The sequence below is a fragment of the Hyaena hyaena genome, unplaced genomic scaffold (genome assembly GCF_003009895.1).
Source record: "Hyaena hyaena isolate Hyena2069 unplaced genomic scaffold, ASM300989v1 scaffold_1495, whole genome shotgun sequence".
NCBI classification, from domain to species: domain Eukaryota; kingdom Metazoa; phylum Chordata; class Mammalia; order Carnivora; family Hyaenidae; genus Hyaena; species Hyaena hyaena.
Genome location: NW_024082128.1, coordinates 118177 through 144422, shown reverse-complemented (window position 1 = coordinate 144422; position 26246 = coordinate 118177).

The following is a 26246-nucleotide window of genomic DNA, read 5'->3' as shown; positions in this document are numbered from 1 at the left end:
CCATTGAGTAAAGTCTCCCAGACTAAACCTAAGTACCTCAAAAAAATATACTGTGTTCTTAATGGCTTATGGTGGAGTGGCAGCCAGCATGGTCAAGTTTAACTTCCTAATACTTCTCATTTTTCATTGTGTCACATTCACCTCTCCCACTTTGCTGCCTTAGGTTTCCAAAGTCTAATATAGTGCTTTCGTCCCAGGCTAAGGCTCTGTGATGTAGAGATCCCTGGTTGAAACATTCCTGACTATTACAAGAGGTAACATAACCATGAAAGCAGAGGAGACAATAAAGTAAAATAGCATATCAACCAAAACTGCTTGGTTGTTACTTCCTAGCCTTGCTGACTAGTTAGTATAGACTCTACTAGATGAGGCTAAGAAATGTCATCTTAGTTCTGTTCAAAGTTTCCTGACCTTCACTGTCCTGTGTTGCATGATTACTAGTCTACTGTGCTCTGTGTTATCTTTACTGAGCGTGGATACTTCTGTGAATTCGGGTATTTGTCCTGACATCAGTGTCTTGTCAGTTTCTTTGTATTTATTTAAAACCCATGCATCAATATATAGACTTTATTAATTGATTAGTAAGGTGAAATTAAAGTTGCCACCACATCAGATTTAAAGAATCCTATCATTGACCAAAGTCTTCAGATTAATCCTTAGTGCAGCCTCGTCAATATTTGCCTTAGACCTTGAAGCCTTTAATCTCTATATGCTGTAGTTTTGTAACAAAATTTTGACAGAAATAAGAGAGAAATGATATAATAAAGTTGTACATTTTAAACAGTAAATTGTTAGTTTAATAGGGATATAAGAAAATCAAACATAAATGCAGTGTCTGCATAAATAATGACACCCAGGATATATGGTTATTTTGTTGCTACTGCTACCAATGTTGTTTTTTTCAAACCATTACCTAATGCTTAAAAACAAAATCTATACTTCTCTGGACTTGAATATATAGTAGTAGGGTTATAATTGGGCTATCTCTGATACTCAGAATGTCAAGGAGTTTCAGGGCCATGACTGTGAAGATCATTTCACAGTAGAATAAATATATTCATGCTTAAATATGAGGTAACATTGTGTTTTGTAAACAGTGGTGTACTATGCAAATATAAGATATAAATGCCACTAATACAGATATTGGACAGTAATTAAGAAATGTTCAGTGAATGGCAATAATAATTATTAAAAAATAAAGACAAAAAAGAAGTGCAGAAGGAAAAATATTAATTTATAAAGTTTTGTTTTTGTTGAATTCTTATTAGTTGATGAACAGGTGTAATAACTAGTGCTTTGTAACTTATAATTATTATTTATTTTAAAGAATTTTTCTTATGTTTGTTTATTTTTGAGACAGAAAGAGAAAGAGTGTGAGTGGAGGAGGGTCAGAAAGAGACACAGAATCTGAATCAGGCTTCAGGTTCTGAGCTGTCAGCACAGAGCCTGTCACAGGGCTTGAACTCAGGAACTGTGAGATCATGACCTGAGCCGAAGTCAACTCACTGAGCCACCCAGGTGCCCCAATTTATAACTATGATTTAGAACCGTGGGTTTGCAAACTATGCCTCACTGAATCAGAGAGGCTTTCAGAGATTCTGAATCAATATAGTATTCTCTCTCAAATGACATTTAAACTGCCTGAAGAAACAAACTAGCACTAAAGTTCTTAGAAACTGTCAGTTGTAAGTACTACACTGCAATAAGGATGTTGCAATGCAGGTTCACTGACTGTAGCAAATGTAGTCCTCTGGTGGGAGATTTGACAGCGGGGAGGCTGGCTGTATGTGTGCAAAGGGAGTAGATGGGAACTCCATACTTTCTGTTCAGTGTTGCTGTGAACCTAAAACTTCTTTTAAAAACTTAATAAAAACAAATAGAAAAATTGAACTGAGCACTAAAACAGTTGAAACTACTGATTATGAATATTCTGTTTGTTTTTTACTTTTGCATATGAGACAATGGCTACTTTTAGAAATGAGCCTGAAAGTGAGAAGGTTTTCCTTAAGGTAGAGTTAAAAAATAAAAAAACAAAGTAAACATTGGAAATTTGTGTGTGTAGAAACAAACAAACCAAATTTAGAAGAATGGAAGTAATGTACAAACTAAGTTTTGAGCAGTTACATATAGATGAGGTAGTGTAAACAATACTTGGGGAAAAGTCTTCAATTTGATTACCCTGTCAGATTTTTTACATTGCTGATAAATAATTCTTTTTGTACCTAAGGCATAGGGAATAAAATCAAAAGAATGGAAAATTACCCAGTGACATAGACATTTTACTGTTAATACTTATGATAAACACCTAAGCAATGAGCTCCAGCTTCAGCTGGAATAGAAATAGAGGAAATTTAATAAAATTAAACTAATTTTCATTTCAAATAGATTCATTAAGCAACTTAAATGATTATGGGAATCAATTTATCTTCATCAAACCCTAACGAATCTTTCAATGTACACTGAACTCTTTGGTAATATTACTTCATTCCAAATATTCTTCTTTTATTTCTTTTAAGTTTATTAGAAAGAGAAAGACAGAGAGAGAGAGAAAGAGAGAAATCCCAAGCAGGCTCCACACTATGTGTGCAGAGCCAGACATAGGGCCTGAACTCATACACAATGAGATAATGACCTGAGTCGAAATCAAGAGTCGAATACTTAATCAACTGAACCACCCAGGTGCCTCCAAATATTCTTCTATTAATGTAAGTTTTTAGATCTAGTCATTTTTAATAGATGATATGAGTGCAATGTTATTTTAAAATGACAACATAAAATACTATTGACCCTAAATATAAATATATATTCATTTATATAAATTATGTATATAAATTTATGTATATACTGTGTGTATATAAATATATATTTCATTCTAATTTCTCTGCTTTTGCAAGATTTGCTCTGAAGGTGATTCCTTTTTTGGTCTTCTCTGAGAATGAACCTGAATTTGGATTGGAACCCTGACAGTTCATACAGAGTAGAATATCATGTATTGTTGATATTCAATAACAATCTACCAATATCTGTATTGCTATGACAGGTGAGGCAGGGCTTGCTTTAAAGAAAAAGTGCTGTTCAGGCCTACACACTTATTTTACCTCCAGCATCAGAATGTGTTGTTCTATCTAGTGTATTCCCATGGCTCCTGTATCTAGCTGCTTGCCCAAATTATGTGACTTCTCATAGCAAAAAAAACAAAAACAAAACAAAACAACAACAACAAAAACACCTTAGACTAAATTTAAATAAAGGAGCCCATGAAAAAGAAAGTTAATCAATCCCTTGAACAATAATTATGTGTGTAGAAGAATAACAACTCTATAGAAAGGCTCACAAATCATATATATTTGAAAAACAGATAAAGAGCTTTTGAGATAAACAAAATACAAAGGAGTTTATCACCACTAACCTAGCTTTACAAAAAATAACCATGCAAGTTTAAAATTATACCACAATATCCATAGTTGATAACACCACTCAAGTTCTGGTAATAGTTTGGAGTAAGATTGTTAACACAATGTTTATACAGTTTAGTTTCAAAATACATACAGAGAAAAGGGATTTAAATCTTACATATACAGTGGCAAAATTCTCCATTTTAAAATGTGAAAAAGGGACAATAAAAATATAAATATTTGTTATGAGAGTGTTACTATGATGGGAAAAAAAATAGTCCTTATGATTTAAATTGAATTCAATTAAAACTATGGTTTGTAAAAATGCTGTTAAGAATATGGTATATTTTTCAAAAGACTGTTTTTTTCAAAAAAGATTTTTTAATATTTTGCTAACTTTATTTTATTCCTTTTACAGAATTTTTGCATAGGTACCATGGCCTTTGTTACCCTTATCTAACTTTTTCTCTCTTGCCTTCTGTTTCCTTTGTATTTATTTTTTTTATTTTAATGGTTGTTTTTTTTTTTTTTTTTTTGAGAAAGGGGGAGAGAGAGAGACACACACACAGTGCAGCCAGGGAGGGGCAGAAAGAGAGAGAGAGAATCTGAAACAGGTTCCAGGCTATCAGCACAAAGCCCAATATGGGGTTAGAACCCCCAAACCATGAGATCATGACCTGAGCCAAAGTTGGACACTTAACAGACTGAGCTACCCAAGTGCCCCTCATTTGTATTCATTTTTGAATGGGAGTAGGTTTATCTAGCACCGCTGTTTGTCTGAAAGTTGTTGAGGTGGATCATGCAGGGGGAGATCCAAGTTACTGAATAATGTTAAAATGTCATCCTTAGAATTTAAGCCAAAGATCCTCCTTAATAATGTCTACATTATCAAGTCATCTAGACAGCCCAAACAAAAAGACACTTTAGGCATTTGGAATGGTTTTCCAGGTATATCAAAACTAGTGCCCCAGTAATTAGTTCTATCTCTGCTCAGCTTGTTTTTTTTTTTTTTTCTTCAAGTGTAGAATATGGCTAAAACCTTTGTGGTTTTGCTTTCCACCTGCCTTGTGGATGACTAAATCTCTTTTATTATCATGTTGTACCTCAGATGCCTTGCTTTGGAATAGAATGGGGGAACTGAATTCGAGAAATGTCCTAAGCACTGTGGCTTTCTATTGAAGTATTCTGTATTGTACATCAACAACCACCCCTATGTTGACTATTGGTCAACATGTGCAAATTACTTTCAAATACATCAATCCTCATCTCTTTCTTAGGTCTGGATGGCCTCCAGACTTCTCCCTCAATGTAATTATGGTTCCCTCTCACTGAAGTGAGTCTTTTCCACTATTAACAGAACTTGTTGGTGGAAAATTCACATTTTTCTTTCATGAACCCAGATGGTTCAGGGAAAGGATCTCAAAGTACATGTTAATTCTCTTTACTTGCAGAATCCACTTTGCCAAAGAACCTTGGGCAATTCTACTTAAGTGAACCAATGGGCTTTTAGGCCAATTTCTAGATGATAATGTGTCCTTTTGTGTGAACATGTATATCTGGGGAACTGCTATTTCACATGAATCAGAAAGGTTAAATTGTTCTGTTCTCTGTAGGTTATTTTATGTAAGTTTTGACAAGGCCACAGAGTAAAAGCATAGCATGTTCTAGTTTGATGCGTTACGTTGTGAGAATCCTTTTTCGTTCTTGTCATTTTGTAAGGGCTCTGTTAGAGAATGTATGAGGTTAGCGTCTCAAAATGAGAAAGGACAAATTGAATTTTGAATCTACATGATCATTCACATTGAATAAAGAGGGAAGCACCGTACCTGTAGAGGGAGAACCAGTGACTTGACTAGGACCAGGATGCTTTCAATGAAGGAATATCTTTTTCTCTGCCTCTTCTAAAATTAGGATGAGGTGAGTAGTTTGGAGAAGGTCTTACGTCCCTGCTAGAAATTTTAAACAGTGTCACCATTAAGGAGAGAAATCTTAACATAAAGGAAATAGTGCACGTGATGTCTACCATTTATCAGATCAAAAAATAAAAAGAATTGACTAAAAAACCATACTGATTCTGAATCTGTTACTGTTTCATTTTTAAAATTACTTTTGTTATTTTGGACATGGTGAAGTGAGGGAAATCATCCTTGATCTTTGGTGAAAAAATCCCTAAGGTCATTCTCCCTTGCCTCCATCTTTGTCACTCTACAGGAAAAGGTATTGGAGAGTTTTGTCAGAACTGCCTTACTATCTAAAACAGCAAACTGGCCTCTTGGGAGGGGAAGTAGAAATCAGTTCCCAGTGTTTACTAACATTGTTTATAAATTGTGTTCTGGCAGAATTACTTCAGAGTTTGCAATGTTGGGAATTCATCATTTTAGCATTAAGAACCTTGGCAACCTCCAGGCCTACCACTTATCTCTTTAATCGTTTCCATTATACTTTGGGATTTGAGGAGTTAGGAAGGTGAAATAGCCAAGTAAACAAATAAATGATATAATATCCATTGTGATAGGTAGTATGAAGAAAATAAGGGACTTCAAAGTGACTGGGGGAGAGACACTTTAGATGGGGGGTAGGAAAGACTTTTCTGAAGAAGAAACATTAATGAAGATCTATAGAGCTAATAGTGACAAAGTTAAAAGATGAGGAAATGAGTGAGAGGAGACAGGTCTAGATAACGTAGGTCATTATAAGGAGTTTGAGTTTTTTGTTTACTGAAAGACCATTGGAAAGTTTTAAGCATAGACCTGACATGATATGATTTTTATGTTTAAAAGTTCATCCTAGATACCGGATAGAAATGTACAAAATGGAAGCAAAAATAATGGAAACAGAAAAGTCCATGAGGAAGCATTTGTGATAGTCTGTGTTGGTGACAGACATGATTTGACCTGGGATGGTTCACACAGAGAGGAACATAAACTATCAGGTCATCATATATTTTAAAGGATTTATTGTTAAATAGGAAGTGGCAGGAGCTGTAGCTCAGCCAGTGAAAGGAGAGTAGAAGGAGAAATGATCAATTGGAAAGAAAAAAAAGAACTTGGGCTAACTCAGATTTATAGCCTAAGCAACTGAAGGAATGAAGAAGTCACCATGGACTACACACAAATAGTCAACCATGTAGAATATCCCTAAATTTAGATAGGGATTTATGTAGATATCCCTAAATTTAGACGTTTCACTCTTTTCTGAAATATGTTATTGTTATATGTTCTATTCTAAAATATAAAAAGGAAATATACAAACTGAAATTTCTGTATATATTGTTACAAATATTATTAAATAAATTGAGATAATTTAAAGTAGTATGGCCAACAGGTAAAGATAGTAGACTTAAATCAAGTTATAACACAATGAAGTGGATGTTAACTTTTTTGAAAATACTGACTTATACAGTAGAAATTTAGTCAGTTTAGATACTGGATACACTATAAATCCATATACTCAGGTAAAACATAGGAAAATATGTTTTACAAAGAGGACTGAATATAATTACAGTAATAAAAAACAATAATGACCACACTAACAGCCAATTCAAATACCGCTTATTGAGCAATTACTCCAGACTAGGAACAGTGCTAAATACTCATACAATATCTCACTTGATTCTTACCAAATTCTCCCAGATAGATATTATTCTCCAGACTTCACTGTTGAAAGAATTAAAATTTAAGAGGCTAAATAATTTACTCATGATTATACAATTATTTCTTGTTGGGAGTGGAGTTATTAAGCACCAGAAATCATCACTATCAACTATTTAAGAATGGTTTAACTCTACAGCTTCAATATGACTAGATGAACAGAAAAATCTTAGAGCTGAAAGGGCCAATAGAGACAAATCTATTTCAAGAGCCAGTGGTATTGTCTATCCAGCTCAATAGCACCAGATACACAAGTCTTCCTTTTATAGCCGCTGCAGTGAGAGAGAACCTGTGTCATGGTGATTCCAGGGCAGATTATTGAAAAAGTGTGAGAAAGACATATTTTAAGATCTAGGTTTTATGTTAAGTGATTTCAAAACGGGTTTTAAAAAGCAGGGCTTTCTCTGGCTTGGATGCTATCAGAAAGTGGGGAAATTTTCTCTGATTGGATAGCCTAATAAATCTTATCTGGAAGGTAGGAAGAATGAAATGAAGCTAAAGCCTTAATTAAAGAAACAGCACTTATATTAGCTGGCATATTGGGCTCTTTGATCATTTTCGTGGTTTGGACAATATTTATGTCTTTGTGTTCCCTTGTCTTTGCCTTGCCAGATGTCAGTGCTCCAGGAAATGTATGTCCAAGAGAAGAATTATCAAGATCTAAGCTATGAGTACCAGGTGGCTACTTAATGTGAGGGCCCATGTTTTCTTTCTAGCACTGACAAGATCTATAATTTCTCCGTGTGCATGTATTTTCTTTATAATCTTTGCATAGATTCCTTTTATTTCTTCATTTTAGGTAATAGCAAGACACTGAACATAAATATATATATAACTATACTGTTATATTGCCAATAAATATACCTTTCTTCCATAAAAAAGTCAAATTTCCCTTTAAATATAGTACTACTTAAAGACAACATATTTCTTCTTGGCATTCATTTTATTTTCTACCTATAAAATACTGTTTAGAAACTCAAGAGGCAATTGTGTGTGAAAATTAATTTAAAGAGAATCTATCATAATGTAGCAATTGGAGGACTGAAAATTATTCTCTTACTTTCCAGGGTTTTTTTTTTTTGGAATATATTGAAATAACATTTAAAAGGCAAAAATATAGAACATTTTGAGATGGATGGTTTCCTACATTTAAAATTTAGTATGCTTTTTGTAAAAGTATGATTATCTTAAGAAATTCAAGCTAGTTATAAAAAATTACAATTTGGAAAATGAAAAACCCCCTCACTCCTATTCCTCAGAGAAAATCATTATTAATAAATATTTGGTTGAATATAGAATGTCTATATGTATATATTTTTATCTACCGATATAAAAAGGAATCACACTATCCATGCTACTATATATTATTTTACACATAAATGTTTCATATCCAGTGGAATCTTTTTGTTGATATAGATTAGGGACCCAAATCCTTATTGATTAGGTTTAATTAGGTCTTTTGGCCAATTTTCACTAACAAAGATAGTGCTTTACTGATTATACGTGTGTGTGTGTGTGTGTGTGTGTGTGTGTATACATCCTTGTATAATTGCCTAATTATTTTTTAGAAGTTAGACTGTTGGATCACAGCATTTCCATGATTTATATTTTGGAATTTATTTTCAGATTTTAGCCCAGAAAGGTCAGACATGTACAAGAGTGCTTATATCTTGATATACTCACTAGTATTTGTAAGTATATTTCTAACTAGTAATATTTGTATATTTGGATACAAATAAATACAAATGGCCAATAAAGCAATGGTCAACAATGTGCCAGAAAAAAAAAACGTTAGCTCAGTGAGGGACAGCCTGTCCCATGGACTATGTGGCCATTCGCACATAATTAAGGGAAGTGTTAACAGAGGAGGGGTTAACAGAGGATCCTCTGGTGGGATCAGGGACAGGGTTACAGTAGCAATATGATATGTCAGAACCTTAACTCCAGTCCCATTCTGCCTCTTCCTGATGTACTCACGTGTCTAGGGCCAAAGCTTTGCATTACAGGCAGCTTACCAGATCAAGATTCTGGCAGGATTTGCCACATCAGCCTCTACGACTGTGCAAATACCAGTCCTTGTCCAGGTATGTCAGACCAGGATCCATATCCTGGAGTTGATCAGGACTGATATCTTTAAGTACTGGACGATAGCCATTTTTCCACAGAGCTTTGCAGGAGTAGGTGGAGACTGACTCTTTTTCTGGATAGGCAGGGTGCACAGAAAAGCCTGGGACAAATTAACCCTTACCTTTCATATTGTCAATGATAATGATATGTCATTATGTCAATGATAATAATAGCTCATTCTTAAAATTCCCATTCCTTTGATTTGTAGTTGGTTGATCATATATTTAAATCACTATCCGATTGCGTTGCTCCTTTGCTTCTTATTCCTCTTATTGCCTGTAGTCCAAACCACCATCCTGCAATAACCTCCTACCCAGCCACACTGCTTTTATTCTTGTAGCTCTACCTGCACCTTCATTTCCACAGAGTAGCCTGAGAGACCTCTTTGCCTTCTGGCCCTCAGGGTTTCTCTACTTTAGCACCATTGCCATTCTGGACAGGAAGATTCTTTGTTGTTGTCAGCTGTCTGGTACATTGTAGGAAGTTTGATAGTACTCTTTCTTCCACCCACTAATGTCAATATCAAACCCTCAGCTGTGACAACTCACAAATTTTCCAGCCACTGACAAATGTCCCCTGGGGACAAAATTACCCCTGCTTGAGAACTGCAGCTAAAGGTTTTGCCCTTTACACTCTGATAAAATCCCAGTTCTTAATTAACCTGCCTTGATCACATATGCATTCATTCTGCCTTCATCCTGCTCTAACACCCTTGGCTTCCTTGGTTTCCTATGAATGCATCAATCTCTACCTTTTTAAGGCCTTTATGCTTGCTCTTCCATGTACCTTAAAGTCTTTCCCCCAAATCAACTCATGGTTCTCTCACTTCACTGGCTTATCCTGAAATGTCAAAAAAAAAAAAAAAAAAAAAAAAGATGTTTTCCTTAATCAGTCTGTATAAAAGGCCCTTTTATTCTCATTCTTTTTCCCTGCTTTAGTTTTTAATGTAATTGTCCCAATCTGCAGTTTTATTATATAAATCTGTTTATTCTTTGTCTCTCTCATGAAAATGTAAGCTCCATAGGAAATGTTATCTTCTTCATGCCTATTCAAATCAACCATATCCCAGCACCTGGTAGCTATTGGGTAAGTCGTTGTAGAATAAATGAATGGAAAGAAGTAGACAGGCAATGAATTTTTTTATATTACCAATTCCAGATGGAAGAACTGACAATATTATTTCCAACCATGACTCCGAGAGTAGTTCATAATAATAAAATCAGCTCTCCTTACCTCTCAGCGAATCCTGATGCCAACACACTACTGCCAGTCTATCTTTTCTGATCATAGAATTGCATTTTAATAGGGTGCTTCAGTTAGTTATAAATGCTTTATTTCTGGCACATGCGGTAAGAGCAGGGAAGAGGTAGGTTTGCAAACAGAAGTAGACAATAGCATTTCATTTTGTTGGCCAATTACTGATAGAAAGTTTCTATGACAGTTTATCAAAACCTGCAGAATTTTCTGTTACTTTCAAATCCAGTTATGATTATTCATTAAAAGGTTTTTAGCATAATAATTTCTTCCTGGTTATCAAATAAATAGGATGGTTGGTGACTCAGGCTCATTTAAAATTGTGATACATGAAATTCTCTAAAAACTAGTTTTATGGAACTAACTACAATAACATACTGTCTTACTTATGCTTATGAGCAGATTGTCATTTTATTATTAAAAATAAAATTTTGCAATCAAATTTATTTTTTGTATACACATTTTTCATTGAAAATCAACGTTTCTATGGTCTTTAGAATGATAGCTTATGCACTAAAAAGAAATAAGTGGTTTAAAAAAATTTTTTTATAGTTTATTTATTTTTGAGACAGAGACAGAGGATGAGCGGGGGAGGAGCAGAAAGAGAAGGAGACACAGAATCTGAAGCAGGCTCCAGGCTCTGAGCTGTCAACACAGAGCCCGACACGGGCTGTGAGACCTGTGAGATCATGACCTGAGCCAAGGTCGGATGCTTAACCGACTGAGCCACCCAGGCACCCCAGAAATAAGTGGTTTAATGAAGCAAAGCTATAACATCTAATATTCAGATTCAAAATCTGAATTAGGTCTAAATTTATACACTCATCAATGAAGTAGAAAAACCCAACAATAAATTATATATTTAGCATTCTTTTTAAAATGCTTTTATTTCTATGGCTAAATAATACAAATTTAGACTTACATAAATTTATTAAAAAATTTGTACAAAATTATACTTTCTTCCACTTAAGCACAATCACTCTTAGCATGACTAGTGTATGACAATGTGACATTTTACATTTTCTGATGTGATATGTAATAAGTACATGTCACTAATGTACTATATTCTTGCCTCGAATATCTGGTCTTAATCCAATCATGAGGAGTTATCAAATGAATCCAGAATTTGGTAGACTTTACAAGGGAACTGACCTGGATCCTTTAAAGGACTCAGTACTATGAAAAACAGAACAAAATAAAAACAAAAGTAGGTTTTTACTTTTCTACTGTTATGTATTAAAAGAAACAAAAGTCCTATAACACTCAAAGACTGTGTAGGAACTTCAGTTAGAGCTTATGAATCTTATTACCTAAAAACAAAGGCATGAATGAATGATGAATAATTAAATAACTAATAAAATCAATGTTTTGTGAAATCAGGGAAATTTACATATGAAGTATATTTGTTATGATGTTTTTGTTTTGGTGATGATTAGGTTAATTTGGAAAACTGCTACAATTTTTGTAGATGAATACTGAAAATGAAGTGTCATGATGTCAGCAACTCAAGTCCAAATGATTTAGCCAAAAATGAGGGGTGTGTATGTCTGTGTGTGGATAGGCAGAGGAAGAGAGCAAGACAGTAGCAATCTTAGTAAACTATGAGTGAATATATGCAAAGGATAGGCCAATATTTTTTGTATTTGTTTTTCAATTTCTCTGTAGATTTGAAAATTTAACTTAAAAAGTTGAGCAGCTATAAGCTATTATTAAAAAGTAACACTATTCTTTATTTTTATAGGCCCCCAAATGTTATATAGTACATTTTCCCCTTAAAGTTACCTTGATGACATTCATTCTCTTTGAAAGACAGAACAATAGCCTTAATTTTATTTTGCGGTGACTCTGTTCAGATGACAACGGAACTCCAACAATGTGTAACTCTCTTCTACCTATGCCTATGATCAATAAAAGTACCAAAAGGAGCTCTACTGAAAATGTGCCTCCGGGATTTAAGATCATGGGTTTGTATTGTTGCTTGGCACAGAAAAATAAACTAATGGGAAGTCTACAGTTCCATTTAGCTTGAATCTTACATGTATGACTCAGGTCTTTCCAAAACGACTCCCCATTTAACTCCAAAATATTCCTTAACACAGTACAGGCACTTTGGAAGTTTAGTTAACTTTTCCTTATACACAATATATAAGAATGTGATATGTATTACAAAACTGATACAAAGACAAAACAGTTAAGTCTATTTAGTTACTTAAAAATATTTCTTGATATTTACTCTAAGAAAGGTATTGTGTAGGCTACCATGGAAATTTTAGAGATGGTATGATCCAGGTCTTCCCTTTAAGGAATTTTCAGGGAAGCTAGAAAAATGAGACATTCCTGTTTTCAGGATAGTACCTTGTAAGTGACCTAACAAAGGTATAAATACATAATCTAAGAAGTCTAATGGCAAAAGGAATTTCCCTTGTTCCCTTGGAGAACAAGAAATTCTTTTGGAAGATGCAATTATGTGATCTTGACCTTATAGGGTATGCATGATTTTTAGGAAGGAAAACTTTTCTGAGGTCCAGCTAGAAAGTAGAAAATTGAGAAGCAGAAGAAATATTCCTTTATCCTACTTGAATACAGACGCATAGCTTATTAAAAATTTAACAACTAAGAAGCAGCTATATTATCCGTAATTCAACATAATCACATTTCACAAATTGAATTGGTGGGGCCAAGTTTTTTTCCAGACATAGCTTAAAAACACACCAGAGACTTCTGCATTGGGTCATAAGGGAAAAAACAGACTCAGGAATTATGTTACCACTAAAATCAACTAGAAAACTACACAAAACATATGGAAAAAATATTTTCTGAAATTTAACAATAAGTAGTACAGGACTGTGCTCCCTGAGAGATGAGAAGGTACAAATGAGATGAGTCCTGTCATTTCTCCTAGCTTTCTTCCTAAATGTACTTTCCGGACCCAGATCAAGGAGGGGCACTTTAAGCAGAGCATGGCATTTCTGTTGAGATGAGGAAAAAGATGATGTTCAAAGAGGTCAAAGCAACTGGACTTTGTATTAACATAATGAGAAAGGAAAGACATATGTATGAATCAAAATGGACCTGAAAGAGCTGACACATAGAACTGCTGAAGTGAAAAATTTTACCAGATGATATCAACACATTAGAGACTGCAGAAGAAAAGATTAGTGAACATGAGCAAACAACAGTACAAATTAGCAGTAGTGACGCACGAAGAAGCTGACTGAAAAATAATGAGGAGTACCTCACTGATGTATGAAAAATATTAAGAGGTTAAATACATGTCATTGGACTCATTAAAGGGCAAGGGTCAGAAATAATATTTGAAAAAATAATGATTAGAAGCTTTATGAATTTAATAAAAGCTATAAATCCACAGATCCAAGAAACTCAGCCAACTCTAACCAGTATAGACATAAATAAAACCACAACAAGGCACATTTCTATCAAATTACTAAAAACTAGTTACAAAAAATCTTAAAAGCATAAACACAGGGAAAACAGTAATGATCATGCACATCTTGTTAGAAATAATGCAACTCAGAAGACAGTGCAATGACATCTTTAGCGTTTGAAGCGGGGAGAGAACCTGTCAATCTAGTTTTATCTAAAAATGAAAGAAAAAAAGATATTCCAGACAAAAAATACAAGAAAATTCATTAACAGAATAACTTTGTTATAAGAAATGGTAAAGGGAGTTAGCAATGTGCCTATAAAACAAGCCTCAATGCATTTAGAACAATTGAAATCTTATAACTTTTTTTTTTTAATGTTTTTTATTTATTTCTAGGAGAGAGAGAGAGACAGCGTGAGCAGGGAAGGGTCAGAGAGAGAGGGAGTCACAGACTGAAACAGGCTCCAGGCTCTGAGCTGGCAGTCAGCACAGAGCCCGACGCGGGGCTCGAACCCACGAACGGCGAGATCATGACCTAGGCGAAAGTCGGACGCTTAACCGACTAAGCCACCCAGGCGCCCCAGAACAATTGAAATCTTATAAATCTGACTAGCATGGAATATTTCTTATATTACAACTAACTGAACAATATCCAAAATATCCTCCAAATATAAGAAATTAAACACCACAATGGTGAAAGAGGAAATCACAAGTGTAATTAAAAAATATTTCTAGGGGCGCCTGGGTGGCTCAGTTGGTTAAGCGTCTGACTTTGTCTCAGGTCATGATCTCGTGGTTCATGGGTTCGAGCCCCACGTCAGGCTCTGCACTGACTGCCAGCTCAGAGCCTGGAGACCTGAGTTTCATATTCTGTATGTCCCTCTCTCTCTGACCCTCCCCTGCTCATGCTGTCTCTTTCTCTCTCTGTCTCAGAAATAAACAAAACATTTTTAAAAATTCAAAATAAAAAATATTTCTAAATAAACAAGAAAAAATGCAACATAGCTATAGTTGTAGGGTACAATTATAAGTGTAGAATGTTAAAAATTTTAGCTCTAAATGTTTACATTAGAAAGTGAAATTTAAAATCAATTTTTTAAGTTTCCAGCATAAGAAGGTGGTTGGGGGAAAGCAAAATATACTGTAAGAAGCTGAAGGAAAGAAACAATATAAAAGTCAATAAAGCAGAAAATGGCAAAAGAATAGAGAAATTAAGTTAAACAAGGTGTTAATTTTCTGCTTCCATAGTCCTTAGCCGACTTTATCTTCAAAGCCAGCAAAATAATGTCAACTCACATGGCCTCTTTTTGACCTTATGTAGTCACATCTCTCTCTGACTCAGCTGCAAATTTCTCTACTCTTAATGATCTATAGAATTATTTTGGGTCTACTCAGATAATCCAGGATAATCTTCTGCCTCAAGATCCTTAACCCCAATCACACTGACAAAGTTCCTTTGCTATATAAATAATATACTCATAGATGCTGGGACTAGACAATTGTCTCTTTTCTTTCCCAAAGAAAGAGTGAGAAAGAAAATTAATTAAAATGTAAAATATTTCGAGGAAGCAGGAAGAACCAAAAATTGTTTTAACAAGGCTACCCTTTTAAAATAATGAAGCACTTAAAATTCTTTCATGGGATTGGCTGGATCCAAAACTCTGCAAACGTCCTCCTCTCGCTTTTCACTTTCAAGCCTGTAACCCAACTTTATCAGCCTAACAAATGAGAGATGATACTAAAACTAAACTTTAAATATAATCATTATTGGAATGAATTTAAGGTTATATTATCTTTTTGGTTGAAAGCTAACAAGCAGGTGACTTATGCATCATTGCATGAAGTAAGTAGGTTAATGCATCATTGGATTTGGAATTAGCAATTTTTTTCCTTTCCTACATGGTTATTTTTTTATTGTTTAAATTATGTCTCTTATGCATTTACTTATTAATTCAAGAAATATTTGTCCAACAACATTGACTGTGTGTTAAGCATAGTGATTAGCCCTGAGGACAGGGTAAAGAAGATTCTCAAAGGACTCACAATATTGGCTTTCAAGGGAATAAACTTTCCCTGAGGAAAAAGTGCTCATCTACTGAATGATGAAATGCTCACCTACTGATGCCGAAGGAATGTTTATCAGAGAGGGTAGCTGACCATCTAGCCAAGCCCTAGAGATTACCTTGGTGAATTTATAAAGGTCTAGGTCACAGTTCTCAACTTTACAGGCTGATAAAAACAATATTGTCAGTGCTCTAAACGTAACCAATGTCAAGAATGCCAATAGTGTTCAAGGAAGCAGGTCATGTAAACGTACTCCATCACAGTGAGAATCTGAGCCTTCAGGCAGGTTGAACAGTTGTGGCAGCTGACACATTCCATTTAGGAAGTTACGTCCTGAGTCAATCACCACAAATATTGTTCTCTGTGTCCTACATTTTCTAACACTTTTATCATTGGTGTTAATGATAAACCTTCTCATCTTCAGTCTTTTGTCCAGATATAGGGATACTATCGGTGAAGTTATACCCTACTCTTAACTGGACAGGAAATCACTTGAGAAGAAATTAGAAGTTTTATTAACTTTAAGAATGAGTTCCATTTGTTTCTAAAACTTTCTTCTCAGCTTATTGTCTGTCAAACATATCCCTATAATCACTATTTTAGAAACATTTAAGGATTTATAGAGGAGAAGAAACACCTGAGAATCTACCTGAATTTAAGAATGATTTAAACTAGCCATAAAAAGTTCTAATTCTTGGGGAACCTGGGTGTCTCAGTCAGTTGAGCATCTAACTTCAGCTCAGGTCAATACCTCACAGTGCATGAGTTCGAGCCCCACATTGGTCTCACTGCTGTCAGAACAAAGCCCACTTCAGATCCTCTGTCCCCCCTCTCTGCCCCTCCCCTTGCTCGCTTTGCCTCTAAAATGAATTTACATTTTTAAAAAGGCTTTAATTCTTTAGTTAATGTAAGGCATGTAGTAAATGCCATGCCTATTTTTCCTCTTAGCTCTATAAATTAATTTAAAATAAATCTCTTAACTGTGTAGCATCTTTAAAGGTGTTTTCTCTGAAGAACTGCCTTTGAGTTCTCATCACAGGAAATATCTGCTCATTCATTTTCCTGTAGTGTCAGTTCAGGAGGAAAATATCTGTCCATTATGGAAGCCTTTAAAAATTCTGCTTGCAGAAGCAAAACTTTTTAAGAAGTAGGTATAGTTTTTATTTAAGTATAGCAAAAAAATGGTAAAGTACATAAATCTTAAGTATATATTTGATGGATTTTAACACATTTTTGTAGCAATATAACATTATATTACTTCAGGGGAAATTAAGCACAGTGGAAAACCCAAGTGTATTTCAGCAAATACTTTCCTAAAAGCTGCGTAAAGCCAACATTTTTAGTTGAGTAAAAAATGCTCTAAGTTTCTCCTTCAAAAAAAAAAAAAAAAAAAAAAACACCTAAACCAGTTTTAGAAACTGAATCTCTATATGATAGGCACAAAGGGTTTCAAAAAGAAAATGATGAAATTTCTATTAATTTTCCCATTGCTTACATTAGCCATAGTAAAATAAAAAGTATATTTGCTAAGTTTAAAATCAAAAGACTTGAGTTCAAATATCTGTTGAATGACACCAAACCTCAGTTTACTCATCTATAAAATGAGGGTAATATATGCTAATGGTAAGTATCTCCTACAAGAATTAAATGAGATAATGTAGGTGTTCTAGAAGAATATACTGCACAATCCTTGACTGATGGTAGTCACACACTAAAAGTTCATGTCCTTGCTCATATCTATTCACACAGGTATGTTGATACTTTTTTTTTTATTTTCATGTTGTGATATTAACAGCCTCCCCAGATTTGGAACTCATTCATAACCCTTTTAGCAACCATGGTTTTAATAGCTCCAGCAGGATATATTTATCTCATTTGAAATTAGCAAATTTCCTGGCTTCAGTGCAGAGCATTTGACACTCATATTAGTATCAAGAATAGTCAAAAGCATATTACTTATTATTTTTGCTTTTACTTCAATAAAAGGTTAAATTTCCTTAGCAAATAAATGCTAATTATTGATTCTGTTATTTTAAATTATTGATTATCTTTAGGGAGAAGAAGAGATAGGAGGTGATTATTAATCATTCTTTTACCTCCAACGATAGTATGTCACTGAGTCAGTTTATAATTTTGTTATCATATTAATCACAATTTGCTATTCCTGGCTGTTCAGCTTCTGACAACACTTATAAAAATTTCAATTTAGTCAACCTCAGAGAAATTTATTAATCATCATATAGCGTGTGTGTATGTGAGTTCAGGTTTATGGTTGGCTATAGCAAAATGCCTCATAATCAGAATTATACCTCAATTTTTAGAAGATATAAATTACTGTTTTAAAAATTCTTACTCTATATGCCAGTGAAGTTTAATATCAAATTAATCAAATAATTAACTCCATATTTATATCCCTTTTGTATATCCTACAAGTTTCTTTTCTCAGATATTATATTTTTAAATGATTCTTTCTGACACAAGATTACCCTTTTTCACCAATAACACTGCCTGATGCAGGAAGGAAATGACAAAACTATAGATTTTCTATTTCTGTAAGCTACCTGTTGTTTCTTGCATTCTCTCCAACCCCTCTTGGAAGTGGAGAAGGAAATTGTTACTGGATTGCCTCTTTGTTATTTCTGATCATTAAATGCAGGCTTGATAACAACAAGAAGATAGTATCAAGGCTGCTAATTGTAATAATAATATGACCAGAAATGAAAATTAATTTTAATAATAATTTTTCATTTTATTTGTCAAATTTGTCATGTTCAGCATAAAGCAATTAAATGATTGTGTAAATTAACATATATTAAATATTCCCTTTATAAAATTTCTTGGAATATTAAAAATATTAAACCTCTAATACTAAACTCAAATAAATAGGTCTAATATTAATGATGACAGATATTACTAGGAATGTATAATGGTGCTTATTTCCTTTTGACAAAAAGACTTTGGGGGTTTTAAATCAAATTTTTCCTTCTCTATGCAACCTCATCTTTTATATTGGTAAGTTTTTCCTCATTATATAGAAACGCTCTAGTCTTTTCCTCTGTTTAAAAATCCTTTCCCAACAAAACATTGAAAAAGAGCGAAACTGGAGGACTGACACTACCCAACTTCAAGATTTACTGTAAAACTAAAGTAATAAAATAAAAAGTGCAGTATTGTTGAAAGAATAGACAAATAGATCAACAAAACAGAGAGACTAGAAATGGAATCACATAAATATAGTTTACCCTTCTTCAACAAAAGACAATAAATGGAGAAGATAGCGTTTTCAACAAATAGTGTTGAAACTGGATATCTACATGCAAAAGATATATACAGATGAAGACCTTATAGCCTTTATAGAAATTAAATCAAAATGGATCATAGGCCTACGTGTAAAACACAAAACTATAAAGCTTCTAGAAGATAGCCTATGAGAAAATCTAGACAAACTTAGGGATGGTGATGAATTTTTAGACATAACATCAAAGGCGTGATTCATGAAAGAAATAACTGATAGCCAAGACTTCAATAAAATTAAGAACATTTGCACTGTGAAAGACCATGTCAATAGAATGAGAAGACAAGTCACAGATTGGGAGAAAACATTTGCAAAAGACTTTTCTGATAAAGGACTATTATCCAAAAACATACAAAGAACTCTTAAAACTCAAAAGAAAGAAACCAGCCCAATGAAAAGATGGGCAAAAGCCCCATTTGACATCTCATGCAAGAAGATATAGGGATGACAAATAAGTATATGAAAAAATGCTCCACATGACACATTATTAAGGAACTGTAAATGAAAACAAGATACACACTTATTACAATGGCCAAAATCCAAAATAGTAACACCAAATGCATGCCAGGATGTTGAACAAAGGGACTTCTATTCATTCCTGGGGTAATAAATTGCTGATAAAATGAAACAGCCAAACGGAAGATAGCTTAGCATGTCTTATAAAACTAAACATAATGTTACCATATGATCCAGCAATTATGCTCTTTAGTATTTACCTAAAGCAGCTGAAAACTCATGTCCAAACAAAATCTGCACATGGATGTTCATAGCAGCTTTTTCTCACAATTGCCAATACTTGGAAGCAACAAAGTTGTATTTCAGTAGGTGAATGAATAAATAAACTGTGGCATATTGACAGGACAGAATATTATTCAGCACTAAAAAATAAGTTTTCAAGTCATGGAAAGACATAGAAAGAATTTAAATGCATATTATCAGTGAAAAAGCCAATATGCAAGGCTATATACTATATGATTCCAATGATATGACATTCAGGAAAAGGCAAAACTATGGAGACAGTGAAAACATCAGTGGTTTCAAAAAATTAGGGGGAAGGAATGAATTGGAAGGGCAAAGAGGATTTTCTAGGGCAATGGAAGTGTTGTATATACTACTGTAATGATGGACACATGCTGGTATATTTGTCCAAATCCATAGAATGTACAACACCAGAACCCTAATGTAAACTATGAATTTTGAGTAATAATAATGTATCAGTATAGATTCACTGATTATAACAAATGCACCAGCCTGGTATGAATAGAGAAAGAAGAGTGGGGCAGTGTGAGAGGGTGAGGAATAGGAGCATATGGAAACTCTTCCACACAATTTTGCTGTGAGCCTAAAATTGCTCTTAAAATATAAAGTTTAGAATCTTTTTTTCTAAATCCTTGTAACTATACAGTTGAAGAGCTTTCACTTACCCTTCAATTGGAAGTGATTGGTCTGCATCATAAATAATATGCTAAGAGGAAAATACCAAGAGAAACAACTAAAAGAATTCTTAAATTCAGGGTTCCAAATAACGAATAGTTTCAATGTAAATTATATGATCACAGACCAAGAGCACTATTTGACAGTACACATCTGTTTGAAAAGACATTTTTATAGACAAAACATGTAAATTTTTTTTGAATAATATGCTTTTGAATTTATTAAATTATGAGAAAACATCACATTTTAAAGTGACTTTAACAGCTTTATTAAGGTATGTTTTATATAAGTTCACCCATTTTAAGTGTACAAGTCAGTCCTAAAAGTGAAGCCACAGTTGTGCAGTGTCAAAGTCATTACAGATCAGCACTGACAGGTGAATATTTGGAATATATTTTGGTAATAGGGAACACTGACCTTGAATCCCAGTTAAGCAAAATCAATACCCCACTCTTCTCATTAGCAGACTTGTATTTAAAAAGTTATACTCCATTTCTGTTTCTTGAATTATTTAAATTTCATTTTAAAATTGTGGATATTAATCTTTTAAAAAACTTTTTCTAGACACATGATTCCTTTCTTTTTTGTGTCACTGCTTCTTAACATTTGTGTGTTGTATGTTGCTTTACTTTTCATCTCCATGACTTATTTATAACAGGAAGTCTGACCTCTTAATCCTCTTCAAAGAGATGTCTTTATTCTCCTTCCTAGTCACACTCAACCTCATCCCTCTGTCTTTCATCACTTTATCTGCACAACAGCAACCTGTTTCCTGATAAACTCCTGGGGACCCTGTCGCTTCCCCACTATAGCCAGTGGATATTGCCAGTCTTATTTCATTTGCTGTATCATAAACATTCCTCTCCTTAAAATGGCCTTCTTCCTGTGGCCGTCTCAATATCCTTGACCTTCCTGCTACTTCTCAGGCTTCTTTTCCCTTGCCCTCCTCTTTTACTTACCTGTTCTCCAGAGATCTCTTTTCTGCCTTCACCTCCATAAACATTGCCTCCTGATGGATTTCATTAATTTCAAAAACTTCAATCTTCAATTTCCATATTGATTGTAGTTAATCCCAGGGATATATTTTTAGGGTATATCACATTTTCTCTTAATATAACATATTATCCACATATCTGGCATCCTTATGGTCATCTCCCTTTGGGGGTCTCATGGAATCTCAACCTTGGTATGTGCAAATTTGAGCTTATTATTCTCAATCAGGAATGGTGATTCCTCCTCTATTTCTTAGTGAAGGATGTTGTCATTTCCTGTTATATGGCCATTAACTTGGGATCACTGTCTTCTTTCTCTCTTCACTAACATCCAGTTTGATCTTACTGATTCTTCCTCCTACATACGACATAGAGTCTAGTTCTTCTTTTGTACCTCCCCAAGATGCAAGGATATCACCATCATCCTTCATCTGGATCATGGAAATAGCCTCCTAATTGGTCCCTCTGACTCTAGCACAGTGTGTACACCACACTGAGTGTTTTATTCTAAAATTTAAATCTTGTGCAGGCCATCCCATTTCAGGGGGCACTAGCGAGAAGAGAAGATTTGTTATTTCTTAGGTTGGCATGCAGAAGAATTTTTCCACTACATCTTGTGCTCTTGCACGATACTGTGACATTCACTTTTCCCAAAATAAGTGGAGTTTATTTCATTGGTGACTTTGGAAAAGTAACTGCTCATTATGATTCAAATATTTCCCTTCTCATCCTCTTGGGAGTCAGATTCTTACCACAGTCATCCCTGCTGATCTGTTCCTCCACTCCTGTCCCTCTAGGAGACTGTGATTTTCTACTACTCCCTTATATCTATATATCAAGTTCTGGCATTCAGATTAAGGAAGTATATATTATGTCTGTCTGCATACCTAAGCATCATATGTTAACCTAACCATTCAGTAATAAAAGAAATATTTTATTTTCAATCTTTCTTACTCCATGTCCTATTTCACAATTAGTTAAAAAGTCCTATGGGATAAGTTTTGCTATTTATTGGGCCCCATCAGGCCCAACACCTGTTTTTTGCCAGCAAAATTAAGAGGCAGACAAGGATGGTTTTGGGGAGAAAAATAATAGACTGAGACTTTTGTCAGGAACTCTGGTTTGATAGCAGTTTAACAAATGGGACACTTTTACCTTAGTTATTTGCCAAGAGTTATGTTGTACCTTACTGTTGTTTTTCAAGGGTGTGACTCTGGCTTTTATCTTCTGTCCTCAACAGATAGCTTCAGACAGTCTACCAAAAGCTGTTTTTCTAGAGGCAGAACTGAACTTCTATGAGCAGATTTACTGAGAGTTTAGCAAATATGAGCCTTATTCTGTGGGCTGTGAAAGGCCTTGGAAAGAGTTGCAGAAAGCCTGCCCAAATTCCATCTCTTTGTGGTTACTTTCTAAATTTAAAAAATTTTTAATATTTATTTTTTGAGAGAAAGAACATGAGCAGGGGAGGGGCAGAGTGAGACATAGAATCCAATGCAGGCTCCCGGCTCTGAGCTGTCAGTACAGAGCTCCACACAGGGTTCAAAATCATGGACCACAAGATCATAACCTTAGGCAAAGTTAAATCAACTGAGCCACCCACACGCCCCTCTTTTACTTTCAAAGTATATTCTGGTCCAGAGGAGGGGATGGTAGAACATCTAATATTATGGATTCCAGTGACTGAAGGGCCACACTTACCATGTGATTTCAGATTGGCTCTTGATTTGTTAATTATAAAATCTTTGAACATGGCTCTAGGATTCTAAGATCCAACATTGTCTTTACCCTTAGAAGGTTGCATGATTTTATAAATAAATAATAAGGAATGAAGTCCCTTGTTTTGAAAAGAATCTGTGATTTCCTTTCTGTAAATATAAAGGCCGTTTACAAAGCCTTTGCCTGAAATGCCATCTCTTTGATGGTTTAAAAAATACAGACTTTTATTTTACCATCAGAACAGAGAATGAGAAATTAAGATAAAAATGAAAGAGGAAGGAAAATCTTCCTTTAGGAAAAAGATGGAGATCTTAAAGAAGAGATTAGATTATGGCAATGAGGTTGTGGGATGCTAGGATAGACCTGATAAGCAAATACAACAGGGGAGAAGAAATGTACTAGGAGAAATTGGTCTTAATTAAAATTTTAGAAAATGAGATTATTTCTTCCTTTACTAGATCAGTAACTAATTGAAGGCCTCAATAAATTTAACAGAAGAAAAGCAAAATCTCTGAGAGCAGTTGTCAGAATCATGAACACAATGGAAAGTGCCTTCTGGAAGTCACAAATAGAGCCTATAGTACCAGTTCCTGGGGAAGACATCCTTCAAATACTGAGGTAGTTATAATAAGAGTTATAAAACATCAAGCATATTTGTGAAAGGAAAAAATATCAGAATATTTTCAAGGTATTATTAGATAAATTTTTAAAGTAATACAGTCATTGTAAGTAGAATTTGTGTCCCAAACCTGGATCACTTCTGAGAACTCTAGATTCATATCAAATGGACTACTTCTATTTCCCTTTGCTCTCAAATAGGCAACTCACTTTTAACACCTCCTAAGCAAATTATATCCACTCCTACGATGTCACCCTCAGTCTTCATCATTTTTAGTTGAGGAGGCAAAATCATTAGATATAGCCTAAATTATTTCTTTTTATACCCACACCCAATCTCTCAGCAAGGACTACTGACTAGGCATTCACAATGTGTCTAGAATGTAGCCACTTCTATTCACCTCCACTGCTGCCATTCTGGCCAAAGCTCAGATGACTATAGTTGTTCCCTAACTACTCTTCCTGCTTCTACCTTTACACCCACATAATTCATCCTTAGCAGAGAAGCCAGACTCAAACTTTGAAAGCAGATCATCACACTGACGTCGCTTTGCTCAAAGCCCTCCAGTCCCTGCCGTAACTCTTACATATATACAAGAAGTGAAACAAAATTGTTAAACATATTATCCATATCTATAAAAAGAAAATACTTGCATATTCTTTGACCTAGTAGTTCCACTCCTAGCTATATAACCAATACAAATATGTACAAAATATATGCGCAAGAATATTCATAGCATCACAAATAGCTCTAAACTGGGAAAAGGTACAAATAGTCATATATAGCAGAATATATGCATGAATTGGAGACCATGTTGATTTATGTCACTCTGGGAAATTTTACGAGAGAAACATTAAGCATGGCACACACAAAAAAACAATAAATTACAGAAAATAGCAGTTGCTTTAAAGTTGTTAGAAAAAGAAAGAAACCAAATTAAGCATATATATCAAAGTATTAGAAATTCAACTGACCCTTCTCACAAGTAATGGGGGACAGCGTAAGGGAACAACAACAAACCCCCAAAATACTTAAGTAAACAAGAGCAGAAAACATGTACCATAAAGAAATCAGCTTAAAGATCTGGAATGTAAATACAGTGAAGAAAACTGTGTGAGAATGTGACAGAGCTATTTGTTCTCAGCAAGTACTTAAGGTTTTAAACACTACAGTGTAGATTAGGATTCTGGTGAAATTTGAGAATATTTCCAGTTTGGAGAAATGTGAGATCAGGAAGGAAATCTTCTCAAGGCATTAGGTTTTATAGGTCTAATTAAGCTACTGTGCAGTAAGCAGATTCCACTATGCCACTGTGTCAGAGGACACAAGCTATTCACAAGACACAATAAAGAGTTTGTGGCTAGTAGAGCCCACCGCAGTATCACAGCATGCTGCCAGAAGTATGGAGCTCAGTGAGGAAATGGGAAAGAAATGGAAAAGAAAGGCATATCTGAAAAGACCCGGTAACTGTGGTGGCCACCAATGAAATGTCTAACATCAATAAAGCAGATGCTATTCTTTCACAGCCAAAAGAGCATGCAGATAGTTTTTTCTTCTACATCTGTGAATTTTCTAATAAAAAATTATCCTCTTGATGAGATATTGCCGTACACTGAGTATAAGTTCACTGGGCATGGATTCCAGACATCTGCCAAGACTGAACAGAGAAAATTTTCTTCTTTATTCCCATGCTCCTTTCCCCAGCACATTCTTAAAATTACCAACTGTAAAGTCAACACAGCTGTCATGGGTGCCAGGGAGGGAAGAAAGGAGCTGGGGATAAGAGTGTTTATGTGAATATTTCAGGAAGAATCATTAAACCATAATTTTTATTACTGAAACCAGAAATAGTGGAAAAGGAGTAAGCATTCCAGTATTTCAGGATTTTATTATACACATCACCACTCAGCTGTGATACAGAAGTAAATATTGGTATTTTACAAGCTAAATAACTCTAAATTGTGACAGTGATAAACCAATAGTCTTTGTCCATAGTGATATCACACAGCAATTCCCACATGAGCTTTCTCTTTACCTTTTACTTTCATACACATAGTTTTGTCATTCTTGGAACAAAATTAGTACCCAAATAAATATGTAAATTCTAGATAACCATTTGAAAGCTTTTTGAAAATCCTTATAATAGTGAAAGAAATAGAATTTATTTTATTTTCTAAAACCAGTCTGAAAAGAAAGAAAACCCAGTATTACAGGCTTTGGCTATTAGAGATTAGAAACTTCAATTTTTTTTAATTTAAAACACTAATTCAGATACCTATTTTCTTAGTGTATTTTATATGACTATATAAATTTGT